A 15,956-nucleotide genomic window follows, 5' to 3' on the forward strand; every position below is an offset into this window, starting at 1 on the left:
GGAAGGGTCAAAGGAACAAGAGAAAGGAAGGGACATGAGAGGTGATAACAGGGAAAATATATAAAGCCAGGGGGAGAAGGAATAGGTGGAGAAGAAGAGAAATGATGAAGATCGTGAGCAGGCAGGGCAGGGAGTAAGATTAGTGTTGGAGCCAGAAGAGGATACGGGGGTAAGAAGATGGTTTACAGCTTTATAAAGTTCTTGAGATACTGACTGCGACAGTGTTATGTATCTGCTTTCAAGAAATTGTTTACCCTTTTTGGAAATACACTTATTTGTTTTTGTTGCCGAGTGTTAGATGAGAAGATTGATACCACTCTCGAGTCTGTGTGGTAAATATGAAGCTACCACTAGCAGCTGGTTAGCTTAGCATAACAAAAAGGTAACAAAAATCCACCTTCTTTTTTCTAGCACCTCTAAATGTTACTAACTAATTCATTAACCTATAAACAAATCATATATTGTATTTTAAAATAACATTGTGGTCTAGTATGTGCTAAACTAAGCTAAACAGTTGCTGATTGTAGCTCTATATTTAGCGGACAGAGTTGAAAGTGATATCAATCATCTCATTTAACTCAGCAAGAGAGGTTTGGCTTCTTTTGTTCAATAAAAAATAGGTTTTGTAGAACAAATATGTTTACGTTCCTCAAAGTGAGTTCTGCTCAGACCAATAGCAGATGGGTTCCGAGATCGAATCCAAATTGTTGGACACGTTAGAATTTTGACCTGATGATGGCACTACACTATAAGGCCCAGGATCACCGAAGTTATTACAATGCATCTTGAGGTGATACATAAATCTTTGTCCCTAATTTCATGGCAATACATTCAATAGTCGTCGAGACATTTGACTAAACCCAAAAATGTCAACTGGTGGTGCTAGAATAAAAGTCAGCGCATCTTGATCTGTACAGCAATCCATCCAATGATAGATTGTAGCGATATTTCAGACTTGAGGTGGACCGACATTGCCAACCCTTCAGCCAAACCATAAAACTCAAACCGCACTCAATCCTATGTATGTCCAACATGTAAAAACGTGATAGATTAGAGGCACTTGGTCCATTCTGCTCCTAGGCCAATACTCTACACAGATATAAGTAACGAGAACCATAAATATCGCTGCACCCAGACCTTTAACAGCCCACTGAATTGATGCTTGCATGCGTGCAGTGTGTGTGCACGGGGTTAAAATGTGAGCAGAATGCTGATATACACTCGACCCCTACCTCGACTCTCTCACTTCTCTGTCATCGACGGGACAAATTTGCTCCTTCCCCACAGCGATCTGCACAATGATTGTATGACGACCCACCTATGTAGACTACCAACAGGATATCGATTGACCCTGACATCTTCATCTTTATCTTTATGTGGAAACCTCAGATAAATACCCATCTAACCTGCACGTAAGAGGAGGAGGGTGAGAGTGAGCAATAGACCTGTGTCAAACAGAAAGGGAGGAGGTTAAAGGCGGGGCATATATGAGAAGCACCTGTACGCAAAAAGATAATTGGGAAAACCATTCTGAAAAAGGAGAAAAATCGATGGAACACAACAGGTACTAAAGTGTGACTCAAACGTTTTTCTAGGTAAATTTCACAACACGTGATAATCTACTATCTATCGGCCATTGAATTACATATTCACATAATTAATACTTCTCAAACTGAAAATATGCTGCCGGCAACCTTGATTCTTGCGGTGTATAACTGAAAGTGTGAGAGTTTTCCTGAAGTAAATATTCTCCCCTTTGTCATGGTCCGCCCCGGTTTAAGCCGATTTGACCTTGTGTGCTAGCTCTAAATGGGAAGTATACTCTTGGTAAATGTTTTGCGCGAGTATAGCAACAGATTGACTGTAGTTTCTGGTTAACAGCATGAGGGCAGGTCAGCTGGAGCAGGCCTCCGGGCTGCAACAGATGGTGAACCATGGAGCGCACACACTATTGGGAAGGCAGGGAGTCTGGTTCAAGGAAGAGATGCTAAGACGGTAGACAAAAATAGGACAAACGGAAGAGAAGGGAAGAGAAGAACACAGGATCTGGGGGGATTCAACAAGGTAGTGAGGTAATGATAATGTTAGGGTCAAGGTCAGAGGTCATCTCCGCTGGAGAATCCACAGCAGTGAGTCTCTAGTCTGGAGGGTACACTCTGTTCCCATCGCAATCAACTGCATTTGCAGGAGAGGCAGACAGGGCCATTTGTCACTCCATGGCGTGTGAAGTTGTAGGCTTCAATGGATGTGTGATTGTCACTGTGTGCGCACATACATACATGCATGTATGTGCATGCCTGAGTGTAAGCGTGTCTGTTTATTTGCATCCACCGGGGCTCACCTTCATCACTGCATCTGTATTTGTGCACATTGTGTCCCTCCTCCCATCACGAGTTTCTGTTTCTGAGTTTAAAAAAAGCCACAACCCAGTGCTGCCTGGGCAGCAGGAACCTGGCAGACCGGCAGAGTGGCACGGTATTGTTTGAGGAGATATTGTTCCAACCAGAGCAGAGGGCTTGACAGGCTGTTTATATAAACTCTCATCAGTAGCTGCTGGTTTTGCACGCCAACAAATTCTCTTCTGCTCTATGATTCCCCGCCGGGACACCAGCTGTTCCAGCATCTTACCCCCTTCTCCTTCCTTCACATTAGTTTTTTATATTCCGTGTCGGATCTGTGCGTTTGTGTGTGGGTGATTTGATGTTGTGTGTTCATCCTGTTTTTTTTCAAGTCTTTGTCCGGGTACACGCGATGCCTCTCTAGCCTGCTCCTTGCGTATCCACTCACTGCTGTGTGTTGTGGTTCAATGTTTTCTCCTGCTCCTCATTTAAATGTTAAACCGCCTCCTGGTGGGAACCATTTGTCATTGGGAGGCATGAATACATTATCAAAGCCCCAGTCGTGTGAAACGCGGCGGCGCACACACACACACATACTCATACACATGCAATCTTCAGTGAGTGCTGCCACCAAACCCCCTATTAAATACTCTTCAGTTATGCACAAAAGAGCTGAGCAGTGTTTGCTTTGAACACGTGGACGTACGGAGGAGTGACCTCCATTTAGAACTCAGTGTGTGTGTGTGTGTGTGTGTGTGTGTCAACAGTTAGCCAACCTCAACAGAGTCAAAGCGACATTTGTTAAGTACAGGAATATTAAGTATTACACACACATTCACGCACTAAGACCTAGCAGTGTGATAAGTCTCACCATTCATCACAGTCAGATCACATCCCCTCTGGTTTAAATCAAAAGCAGGAGGTAAAAGGAGAGAGGAGACGCTGAATTCTAATGGGTCACAGAAAACAAATCGCTTTGCTGCTCAGATGGATGTAAAATTAAATAGGACTGTGTGTGCGTGTGTGCGTGTGTGCAGCATGTGTGTAGTATCTGTGCATCGCTCTGTGACAGGTCCACATAATAGGTTCATCATCTCTTCCCTCAAAAGAGAGAGAAAGACTGACAGTGGTAGTTGGCTGTCAGTAGCAGAGATATGTGTGTGTGTGTGTGTGTGTGTGTGTGTGTGTGTGTGTGTGTGTGTGCGCGCGTGCAGGCACACCATTCTGTGCCTCTACATGTGTCCATCTTCGTGTACAGTGTCCACCACTGTGCCGCCTCATTGCCATACTAAGTGCTGGGAACCAGTGTGCCGCTCATTGCTTTAATGGGCTGAGTAATTTCCCTGTTTCAGGCCAGCACAGACACAATGGTTTCACATGCTAACTGTCTGTCATGTCAGAAGCACACAGTGAGGCAGCCTGGCAGGCTGAACGCAGATAGATAGACTCATGTTGTTTCCTTAGCCAGCTGTGATCGGGCTCCCCCAAACTAAATATTAAAGCACAATGAGCCAGTGTGTCAGCCCAGTGCGCTACAATCCGCTGGCCAAGAACAGAATAGAAAACAGAAGACTTTAACGTTTGTGAAGATGACTGTCAGTGTTTACAGATAGCTCAATCGTTTAGTTCTCCAGCTCTGGCTTTTGAATGTATAAAGAAACTCCAATAAACCCGGATTTAGCTATTGATAAATCAATGTTTGATTAATAGGGGATTTGGTACTGATCTGTTAGCAGTAAGAGACATAGTAAATGCTAGAAATCAGCCATGACAGACTTCTCTAACTTTCCAAAAAATCCATTCTACAAGAGCCCAGAGAGCACAAGCTGAAGAGCAGATTCTGTCTAATAAAATATCAAATATAGTAACGGAAGGATCAGTGTCAAGGAGACAAAAAGAGAACTATGGAAGAAACTGAGACAAGCTTCAGAGACTTGGGGAGAAAAGTGAAAGGTGAAAATTAAAAAGACTGGAGAAAGGAATGAAGTACATTTTTGGAAAATGAGAGAGGAAGAGCAAAGGCGCTGTCATTTGACCAAAACAGGCTTATATGAATTTTGGATGTGTTTACTTGCCTCTTCCTTGTACTTCACTTTCACTCCAAAGTATATATATACATACTGTATATGTATATGTCTCGTGTCAATCCCTATATGGAGAAAGAGACGCAGAGGCAAGCAGGTTAACTACCTCACTGAAATGTGTTCTTGCCCAGCCAATCAATTATGACCCTGTGGAGCAGTAGACAGAGGTGACGCCAGCGTGAGGGTGTGGAATCAAGGCATCTTGACCCAGGATAATGGCAGTGTAATGGGATATGCTCAAGAATGTGCAGCAGATCACAGCTAGACACTGTCTTGCCTTCTGTTGCCTCCCCTGTCTTGCCGCATTGCTTCATTAACCCCAAATACACACTGTGTCTTTCTCACTTTAGCACTTTAGTAGCACCAACTCAACCTCTGTCTCCCCTCTTCCTGTCCCTCCATGACCGCCTTTGTCTTTCATGTCTCGACTTGAACCTCTTGGGGAAGTCGCCACCTTGTAAACAGGATCACGTCTGTGATTAAAGAATACCGTTGTTCAGCTTCGCCAGGGAAGAGACGTCTCTCTCTCTGTTGTGGCCGTTATCAGGCCCTGCCTCTCTCGTGTCCTTGGAATACTGATTCATCCACAGATCAGAAGTGATCGCTGGACCTGGCACGCTAAAGCAAACACGCCTCTGCCAAACTCAGCAAGAGAGCCTCTGTTTGAGTGCAGTGATACCAGGATACTTGTTTTGTAGAATACTGAAACTCTTGGTCATGTGGAAAGTAAGTATACCCCCCCCCCCCCCCCCCACGTTGGCTTCCTCTGTGGAGATATGAACAGATTTGGGTGTAGTTTTAATGACAGGGATCCAAACCATATGAGATGAGTGGGTAGAGAGTGGGTAGAGATAGAGAGGGGTAGATAATGAAAGATGAAGTCAGACGATGGAATCACAGATTTTTTTTCAGTTTCTCGATGCATTTCATTAGACCAACATAGGAGATCTGTCAGAGGCTTGGTTCCTGGTGAGGAGTTAAAGGCACCATATGTGTATGTCAGAGTATGATGACAGTGTGACATGCAGGGCTTTATGGTGTTTTAATTACACAGCCTCACAGCTTCTTTGTTGCTATAAAGGCCACCTCAATTAACACCTTTCACGTAGAATCGGCACAGAATTTCTCTGGCCTGGTTGTCATATCAGCTTCAATATACTTTGCAAGTAATTTGCTGCTTGCACAAAGTCTACAAAGAACGGCAATGTTCTTTACACCTTTGACTGAGACAAACTCAAAATAATACCTTCCTCTTCCCCGGGGCACATTCACATATGCACAAATGCAGCCAGGTGACCAGATGGGCCATATTTGCCTGAAAGTTCACCAAAGTTCAACTCAATGCGACGCGAAGATGCATACTGACCTGCTTACTGTTTGGGAAATTTCATTTTGTAGACAGATAATTTAGAAACTTTAGAGTGGAATATAAATGGCCAAGCACAGGTGTCTTTTATAACTCTGGCTGATTAAACCTCTGCTCACATTGAAGCTTGGTGGAGCTCGGCTGGGATTTGCATGATGTCACCAAAGTCAATAACCGCCAAGGCTCACGCTCATGGGCTAAAACTGCCAATGGACACAAGTCGACGGAAATATCACAGCTATTGGATGGAATGCCATTAACGTTTACCACATGCGTTGTTCCCACATGATGAATCATACAGAACTAGGTAATCCCTGACTTCTTCTCTAGTGCCACCATGAGGTTGACTGATGTGGTTTTGAGTGAAATGGTACAACAGCTATTGAAATTTGGTAAATTTTATGATCCCCTGACTTTTCCTCACAAGCAATCATCAGATCTATGACCTATAGATCTGTCCAATGCTTTGGTCGATGACCAAATACCTGAAAAAATAATAACATTTCCATCAGCCTCAGCTGTTCTTTGTGTTAAGTGCTGATTATGAAACGTTAGCATGCTGACAATTAACTAAGATGGTGTACACCGTTCACAATATACCTGCTTTACATCAACATGTCAGCATTGTCATTGTGAGTATTTTAGCAGGCTGACATTCACATTTAGCTCAAAGCACCACTGTGCAGTACAGCCTAATGGTGCGTTCACACCAAATGCAAATTTGTGTTACTCGCAGGGTTTACTCGCGGGATCATTTGTTGTTATTCACCTCCTTCCCTTCATTCGCACTAGACGTGCCGGAGAGGAGGAGTGGCTTATCTCCATGGAAGCCATATTCAACTAAGACATTTATTTCCACCATCAACCATGGAAAAAATAACCACTATTTCTGCTTAGTACTTGTTTCTGAAAGTCACAGATATCCCGGGGAAATAAACGCCTTCTTGTCTGGGTTCATAACATCATCCGGAGGCGATCGGTGAATTTCATCAAGGTGTATTCACTGTGTCTAGCAAGCCACGTTGGCTGGTTTACTACAGCTGTATGAACCCAAAATAAACTGATTTGGCTGCGATTTAATTGCAATAAACGGACAGAAAGGATGCCGAAATAACTATCATAACTATCATAAATCATAATGCCGATTTGTAAAAAGTCTGAATTCATGTTTTGTTAGTTTTCTCCACAAGACGACAAGCAAATAACTTTTAAAATACTTGTTTTTTTCTCAATGGAGCTCGGATCGATCAGTGCTAGGCTATGCTAACATTGTAGCAGCTCCATCAACACTCAAATTAACATCTAGGAGCGAATACGGCAGCGTCTTTTTCATTGTTTGTACCATATGGTTTATACACATACATTTATACATAGTTTTGTTCGATCACTAGTAATATCAGGTATCGTAGAGCTCTGGGTGAACGACTACGGCAGTGATGACAGGAGGAGCATCTTAACGCTGATAGGCTTTCGCGACACAGCGTCACGCATATTTCTCGGCAGTTGATCATTTTCAATGCCTGCGAATGCGGCGAATTTTGCGTTTTTGCGTTATTGGCTGAGCTTGTTTAAGCTATCAGGAGGAGGCGTAGTTAGGTGACCTTTCAACTTGCTCTGCATTTTATTATTGTTTCTAAGAATATGGTCCGACACTACACATTGCATTTACACCTGGCTGACCTGGCCTGGCTGATTGGTTCGGGCTTTTAAAGTGACAGTGAGTACCTCCTAGTGAGTTCCGTTATTTGATCGTTCCTCACTCCTGACTTGAACGTGAATGTTATTATTATTTGGACAGTGTGGTACGTGCAAATACAAAATCTAAAACATCAGAAGTAGCTACAGAGCTGTTGAAGCCGACTGACATCTGATCCAGCTGTGCTGTGGTTATCAAAAACAGCTGTCACTTGAGAAGACGGTTCAGAGGAAAGGATGTCTCATTTCTGTAAAGATGTGTTTTCTAGATTACTCTCTCCTCGTAGTGCGAGGGACGAAGACCCATGCACCAGATGCTATTGAGGGAAATGTGATTGCAATTAAGATATTTAGGATATATCCAACGGCACTTGTGATTGTAGGAGAAGCCCACATTTCTAATAACGCAACATTTTCTAATAAATAATAACATAATAACAATTTCAATTGTCCCAGTAAACCATGAAAGTCAGGCAGTGGGCTAGTATGCCAGGACCCTGAAACCAAAGAAGCTAAATGGAATTCAGCCATCATTCATCTGTATTATTTACACTTGAGCTCAAAATGTTTGCTGTGAAAAAGTCCTTTAGACAATGTAGGAGTGGGGAGCAGGTGTAGGCAGAGGGGAGAACAGGTGCCTGTATAGGGCCTTTAATCATATTTGAATGTGTAACTAATTGTGGAGCTTAAAATGATCTTTTTTTTTAAATCTCATATTGGACCAATAGGCCATTAGATCTTGCTTAAATGCTGTGAATACTGTGAGTTTAACAAACTTAATTAAAGTGGTTTCACTTAGATTTGTAGACACTTTATTTTTTTCATTTTGATCCGACACCTTATCACAGTAATAATCCTGTCGCAAAGTTTTTCTGGGAGCAGACCAAAACAGGAAATCTCCCAAGGAGGGCAATTTAGGTGTTTAATTACCAGAAGAAAGGGCTTGCGGTGTAAGCCTACTTTAAGCCGTATCAATGCCTTCCTTCTCCAATCACTTGGCATATTAGCCAGCAACTGATAACCCAAACTCTATTCTGAAAGTAATTTGCGATGCACCTGTCCCCAGCACCGCTTCTCTCCCCGAAGTCATCTCTCTTAATGACTTGTGCCTTTTGTAATTGGCTCTGGCTGGGTTCATTTACAGTTCCGATCAGCCAATAAGATTAGCGGGGCGTCATGTGATAGTGTTTGCCGAAGCCCTGAGGAGACTGATGAGTGATGGGACAGAATGAATTGGGTTATCTGAAGGGAGTTTTAACAAGGTCTGGGACTCGCGCAGTGGCAAGATGGATAGAGGGGAAGTGGAAAATACTGAACCAGATAGGATGCTGTATCCTTCAGTATTATAGTGAGAGCAAAGGATGGTAGAGGTAACTTACACACAGTAATTTAGATGTTGGTTTACAGGTTGATGTCGTGAAAATAAAACTTTTGCTTGTTTTCCTTATTCCTCTTATCGTATGTACTATGACAAACCTTGGTGTTATACCCATCGTGTCTAATTGTCGCCCTGAAGCAACAAAACAAAATCTGGCTGAGGTGGCGGACGGGACACATTTTATGATTGATATATTATCAGGTGCCCCTAAGCTCCCCAAAAATGGGGTGACATATTTTTTACTCCCCAAAATAAAGAGTCATGCCATAGAGGGTTAATGTAATGTGAACTCATTATGGCCCATACTGCGGCTGGATGTGTTTGAATGGAGTTGTGAACAGTTTTCACAAGAATGGACTCAGGGAAGCTGTTGCAGTAGAGGATGTCTCAGTATTGTGCTGTTACTGTATCTGCAAGTTGTGGTAAAGAGTAAGGTATTGGCTGTTTTACACTGTAAAGTGACGGGGAATAGAATTATCTCGATTTCAGTCAATTTTGCTGGCATGGCATACATCTCATATAATCATGTAATGCTGCTCTTATCTCTCTTTCTCATTTTAGATTTTGCCTTCATTTGTCTTTTCTCTTTCTCCTCTATTACCTTCCTGTGGTCCACCTGGGAATCAGTCTTCCTGACTGTTTAGCTGCAGCATGATGTATTGTGACATTTTCCAATGAGCCATTCCTCATGTGCGGACCCTGCTCCTGGCTTCCTCTAGTCCCTGCTTGTTGTTATTTAATTTCCTTCATCACCCACTTTTATGTGGCTGAGGAAAATAATCATACTAATAACAACGCTGAATATTTCTAGCCAAGGGCATCATCCACTGGTTGTTTGTACCCAAGCTGCCCTGGTATGTAATGGTTGTTCTAATGAGAAAAAGAAAAGTAGCCAGATAAGAATAGTCTTGTTTCAGCCTTGTCCTTGGTGGCGAACTCTACAAGTGGGCTTTTTTTAATACTGTGAATTCACTCGTGGCCAGAGCACTTGCCAGACTTATTTCACAGTAAGAAAAACTGATCAAATGTAGGACTTAAATGATGGAACCATGAACCAAAAATGAAAATGGAACTGGCTGTACTTTTTCCCCCTTCAAATTTGTTGTGGTCCCTGCCCTCACCTCCTCTCATAAAACGTCACTGCTGCGACACATTTTCTCCCCAAGAGGACTGACAGACTGCATACAGATCATGGATTTTATACTCACCGCACCGTGCAGGGGCAGAAATTGGTACATTTCAAACTGCTGCTGGTCACAACCCTGTCTTTCCTTCTTCTTCTACAACAGCGGGAGGAAAAAGTCAGACAACAGAAAGGAAAAAATAAAGCGATAACAACGGAAAGTGACAGTCAGACATAAATAGAGCATTAGACTAGAGCCAAAGTGCTGGGAGAAAAAGAGTGTTTGGGGGTTAGACAGAGAGCCAGCAGGGAGGAGAGAGAAAGAAAGGTTAGTTTGCAGCCTGTAGCTGTGGATTAGCCCCGACCGCCCCAGGAGTCAATCAGGCTGCTTGCTCCTCTCATCTCTGGGCAGACGGGAGAATAACAGGGCTGTCTAACTGCCAGCCACGGGCAGGTGGAGGTAGAGGTGGCGGGTGTAGTGGTTGGGCGATGGAGATGGAGCAGGAGCGTAAAGCCTAAAGGAGGAGGTTGGAGGTGATGAAGGTGGCCCTTGCAGAAATGCCTCACAGTACAGTTTACTGAATCCATCCCACGAACATAGTATTCTGAAATACTGTAATTGTGGTCTAAATATAACAATATCGCAAATAGAAATTATTTCTGTGTTCACAAATCTATTGGAAATTATATCCACTTTCACCATGATTATGCTGAGTGGATTAACTGATGGAATAATTTCATATCTGTATTGTTTTTATTATATCCAATCTTTTGTGCTTGCCACTGGGCATTATGTAAATCTCCAGTGATGCAGACCAGCTCATTTGTTTTCTTCTTAACCAGAATACTTTTTTTTATTGTGTAGAAAGGTTAGTACAATACATGTGCAGACAAGTACATAAACACATATATTACCAAGAAATGACACAAAGTAAGACAGGGACAAAAACAAAGAGGAGCAAACTGAGGAGAATAACAGCTTTAGACTGAAGACTATAGTGAGAAACGGAGGTCCAGCAAAATGTATATAGATGGATGTGTGTGTGTGTGTGTGTGTGTGTGTACATCTACACAAATATCTCTATAAATATTTATATATATATCTACACAAACAAACAAAAAATACATCTAAAAAGGGGGGGGGGATTAGGGGAAAAAAGAAGAAAAAATAAATAAAACGTTTTTTTAAATGGAATACAATTTGAATGGTTTGCCTGCTGTTTCAATATTTTTCATCAGTCTGGAAGCACAACACTTTATTGTTTGTTGAATTTTCAGTTCATCATAATTGAGCAGAAATAGAGCAAGTTAGTTAGCTTCCAGCAGTCCCAAAACTTTTCTGATAATGCTTCAACATCATCATCATCCAACGTTCGTTGTTTAAAATATTATTATTATCACATAATCAATATTCTTGCTTTTAAAAAAAGGACCACATGATAGCTTGTCTCCAACAGCAAGGTATCACCAGACTGTGCAGTCCCCCTATTGTGTGATAGTGCCGAGTATTGTAGATACAGAGATTGTATTTGGTGTCTAGTCTTTGACCTCGACACTCCCCGCAAGTACAAGCTCATTTTAAATGAAAGCCTACAGGTGGTGGCAGGGTGGAGGTGCTGCTTTTGAAATACGGCAAGAGCAGCAAAAGCATTTCTAGATGGTGCTTTACAGAAATAGTTTGCAAAAGATTAGTACAGTAGCAGCAGACCAGACCAAATCATTTTAATTGGCTGCCATATTGCAAAGTGTACTTTGGATATGTATATGATGCATTTACTGTTGTAGAGTTTGTCATGTGCGAGTGTAGCGCTGGTGCTGGAGTTGTCTGCCTGAACTGGCCCGAGGGCTTTGCTCCTCTTAAGACTGAAGAGGGCCTTTGACGAAGACAATTAAACCTAATTTCACTCGTTAATTAGTGTAATTCTCGCTCTGAAACCAATTTATGAGAATCAATCCCGGGAATGTGGGAAGTTAATTTTAGCTGTGGACTGTTACATTTTTCATTGAAAATAATACATCATTTATTATCAAATTGTTCACAAAAAAAACACTCTTCACTTGAATAAAGAAGTAATTTGCTTTTAAATTTCAAAATATCCTGATTTCATCCCTGCAATCTAATTAAACCCTGCATAAAGAAGGGCTGCAGAGCATAACAGTGCAAGGATTTCCACTTACAGTTATTAGTTAACAAAATACAACATACAAAATGTCAGTGCCTCAAATATGATTGGATTACTTTATATTTGAAAAAACATACACACTTGCAGGCACCATTAGGATTAAGTTTTACAAAACACTCTCCTGCCCAGGGTCACCACAGCTAATGGGAGATGGACTGCAATAAAGAGGGAAGATGTCTTTCCTGTTGTATACGCTGGGTAGGTGATGCAGATTTTTAGCCATGCTAGCAGAGCATCTCGAGGGAGGCCAACGTCTGTCTGTCTCTCAGCAGTTATTGCACGGATTGCCATGACAATTTGTGCAGAGATTTTTGGTCCCGAGATGATGAAGTCTACTGACTTTGGTGATTCCCAGACTTCTCTTCCAGGGCCACTTTGAGGCAGATTGCTGTGAAATTTGTTTCAGACATTCAAGTCCCCCTCAGGAAGAATTGTAACTATTTCGATGATTCCTTAATTCTCAGTAGCGCCACCATCAGGTAAGAAATTGTATTTGTCCAAATGTTTGGTTTTGTCAATAAATACAGGAAAAATGAATGTGGTGGTAAATATATCTTCATGTTAGGATGCTGACGTAAGCATTTAGCTCGAAGAACCGCTGTAACTAAGTACAGCCTCACAGAGTATAGCGTGCACGTAGGCTTGTTAATGAAATTGTTGCCATTCAAGTCTCCTATAACTAAAAGAAACAAAGTAGATAAATAAATCTTCAATCATGGCCGTATAATGACACAGAACCATTAGAGAGCCTGATAATAACAGGTTCATAGACATAGGTAGCTCGGAGTTTTACTGGGATTGTGCATTGTGAAAGGAAATATGGGCGCAGAACTGGAAAAGCTTATATTTACCGTATTTTCGGCACTATAAAGCGCACCGGATTATAAGGCGCACCTTCAATGAATGGCCTATTTTAGAACTGTTTTTATATATAGGGCGCACCGGATTATAAGGCGCATAGAATAGAATAGCGTCGTAAGCGTGTCTCTTCAAAGGTGCCATTTTGGGGTCTTTATACACACAAGTGGTGTTGGACTAGGAGTAAGCACAGTACCGGTGTTTACCGCGGTGCGGCTTTGTAGTTTACCAGTCGTACTGAAACATTTTGACAGAGCGCCGTGTACAACCAGTATGGATCAACCAATTAACCAATTGATCCATATATAAGGCGCTCCGGATTACAAGGCGCACTGTCGTTTTTTGAGAAAATTAAAGGCTTTTAAGTGCGCCTTATAGTGCGGAAAATACGGTACTAGTTATTTGCTGTGGCCATTGAGACTGACGATTTGCATTTGGAATGTAGCAATTGCCAAAGCAGCAAAATAATTGAGTAAGTCACTCAGAGTGCAATCGTTATCTGAGTTACTAGAGGAAGAGTGTCGAGCCTTAAATAACACACAAACACAACATTACAGGATTACACACACACACTTCCTGAGAGGCAGAGAGAGCAAAGACCTTTGTCCTCATGGCAATGTTCTTGTCGATTGAAACCTCTGTTACTTGGACAGCACAGTTTAATAGCTTGATGTCGCGATGAATTCATTTTTCACTCTGAACTCCAATAACACAATGAGAGGACAGTTTTCTTGCACATTTTCAACACCCTGAAAATCACCATGCTCTTTTTGGCATCACAGCAAATCCTCCCATGTCCTTTTTCTTTAATATTACCTACTTTACTTTTTATGTAAGTTTTAGTGCCTAACGCGCAGAGTTGGGTAGACACGTTGTAGCGGCAAAGATCCATAAATCAGAACTTTAGTGACAAAACGGTGTGAAGTAGAGGCCAGCAGACAAGCTCCACTGATGCCGTGGCAGGCTGATGATGACATAGGCATGATGCAAAGGAGATAAGGAGGAGTAGGAGAAGAGAGGAGCAGAGAATTAGAGTGATTAGGTGTGGGGAGTGTTCATTTATGACAAACGGCTTCATTTAAAGCTAGCCAAGCACAGAGAAGGCCTCTCCCACCACAAATGGGTTGGAATGTTCATCTTTTTTCACTGACGGGGGGATCCGAGCCCATCCTCACGCTCTTGGTGTCGAGTGATAATAGATTATCTAGGGTCTCGCCTGAAGAGCCACTGTCTTTGATTTGCTTTTCAACACATTTTCATCTGCTCTTGCTACAGTAACTCCTCCCTGCTCTTGATCCGCCTCTTGTCACAGCCGTACTTATCTACAATAAGGGCTGTTTGCTGTTTTGTTTCATTCCATGACTCCATCTAGAAAAATCAACCGAGCTCAGAGAAAAGCAGTCATTTCACGATTATTATACAGTTGAAATGCCAAACTCGCTACCATTACATCTAATTTCTGGCTATCTCTCCCGATCACAGTCTGCTGATGGCTTTACCGCTGAGAATGAAATTAAAGTTTTGAATTCAGCAAACAAACAGATCGTGATGATTATTTGATGAACACTGAACAGCTTTAGATACGACTCCCTGCAGACTGTTGTGGAGCAGAAAATGTTTTAGCAGCAGGTGTACAGAAGACATTCTGCTTCTGCCATCCATCATTCATTTCTCGTCAGTCTTCTGTTGTGAATGAAAATATTGTTTTGCTACAGCCAACCATCAAAGCATCTGATGGAAGTACATCAACTCACTGTTATCGCTGCTTCTTTTGCTCTGGCACTGTGAGTAATTTCGCTTTGTTTTTGTTGTGTGGGTTGGTGGGAATGTAGGGAGGGTGAGTAGGCCCTTTTGTGTGTGTGTATGAAGTTGGATAACTGCCATTATAGTTGAGAGTCTGCACCTACTCATGCCTTTAAGGTGTCCACTACACTTGACATACAGTACTTATATGCATTTGTACAAATAGTAAATATTTCGCACTTGGACACTTGCCTCCATCGCCCTGCCAGAGGGATTTAGCAGCCTGGGCAACTTTATGTTGCTTCTATTTAAGACGTTGTGCATGAATAAAAAGCCCCGGCATGGAGATGAGACATTTTCCGCCTGAATTATTTACAGGTGTATTTGACAGTGCTGTTAATAGCCTGGGGTATTTTCCAATGTACGCAGTTCATGCACAGGGACCTGCAGAATGTGATAGGTCTATTGCAGTGCATGTTTACACCCATAGGTTGTGTACTGTATATGACATCTAAATCATGGTAACCTTACACCAGTGCGTGGGTCTCCATTCTAAGTCAGTGTAAAAGAGCAAAGTGTCAAACGTGTTTGAGTTTGAGATTCTCTTAGATTTGTTTCTAAATGTAATACAGTGGCATTCATTCAAATAACTGACCGTTCCTTAAAACCCTCCCCCCCCCCCCCCCCCCACCCCCCAATGGTAATTAAACACGGCTGGCCCATCAAGCTTTGGTTTTCTCCACATGTTGAAGTGGTGTGCATGATGATAAGAGAGATACTCCACTTGTAAAGAGTTTGGAGGCTGATGTCTTTTTTCAGCCTTTTTAAAAACCAAAAACACAAGAGCAGAAGTGTAAGACATGAATAGTAGGTTTATCTGATCTAATGTAAGCTGAAATCATTAGCATGTCCAGCTGACTAGCTTACTTACTTACTACTAGGGGTGTGAGTCATTCATTATCTCACGATTCGCTTCCATTTAGGTTCTTGGGACCACAAATTTAATCCAAAAAACGATTCCTGATTCAAAAGTGAATCTCGATTCAGCACATAGGAGTGATAACAGGGCTGTAGTCCAGACCAAGACTAGGTCCAGTCGGGTCTGAGTTAAAACCAAGTCCAAGGCAATCAAGACCAAGTCAAGGCCGAGACCTGTCCAAAACCATAATAGGCAACAATGTCTTTCC

The 15,956-nt window shown here is 42.2% G+C and overlaps 1 protein-coding gene across 2 annotated transcripts in view; it reads left to right on the forward strand.

Moving 5' to 3' along the window:
• Positions 1–15,956, forward strand: part of cdh13 (cadherin 13, H-cadherin (heart)) — a 171,427-nt gene that overhangs the window by 138,347 nt on the left and 17,124 nt on the right. The gene's annotated exons all lie outside the window — the stretch shown is intronic.

Source organism: Anarhichas minor, unplaced genomic scaffold, assembly GCF_050575085.1.
Source record: "Anarhichas minor isolate MPS153535 unplaced genomic scaffold, ASM5057508v1 ptg000090l, whole genome shotgun sequence".
In the NCBI taxonomy this organism is placed as follows: Eukaryota; Metazoa; Chordata; class Actinopteri; order Perciformes; family Anarhichadidae; genus Anarhichas; species Anarhichas minor.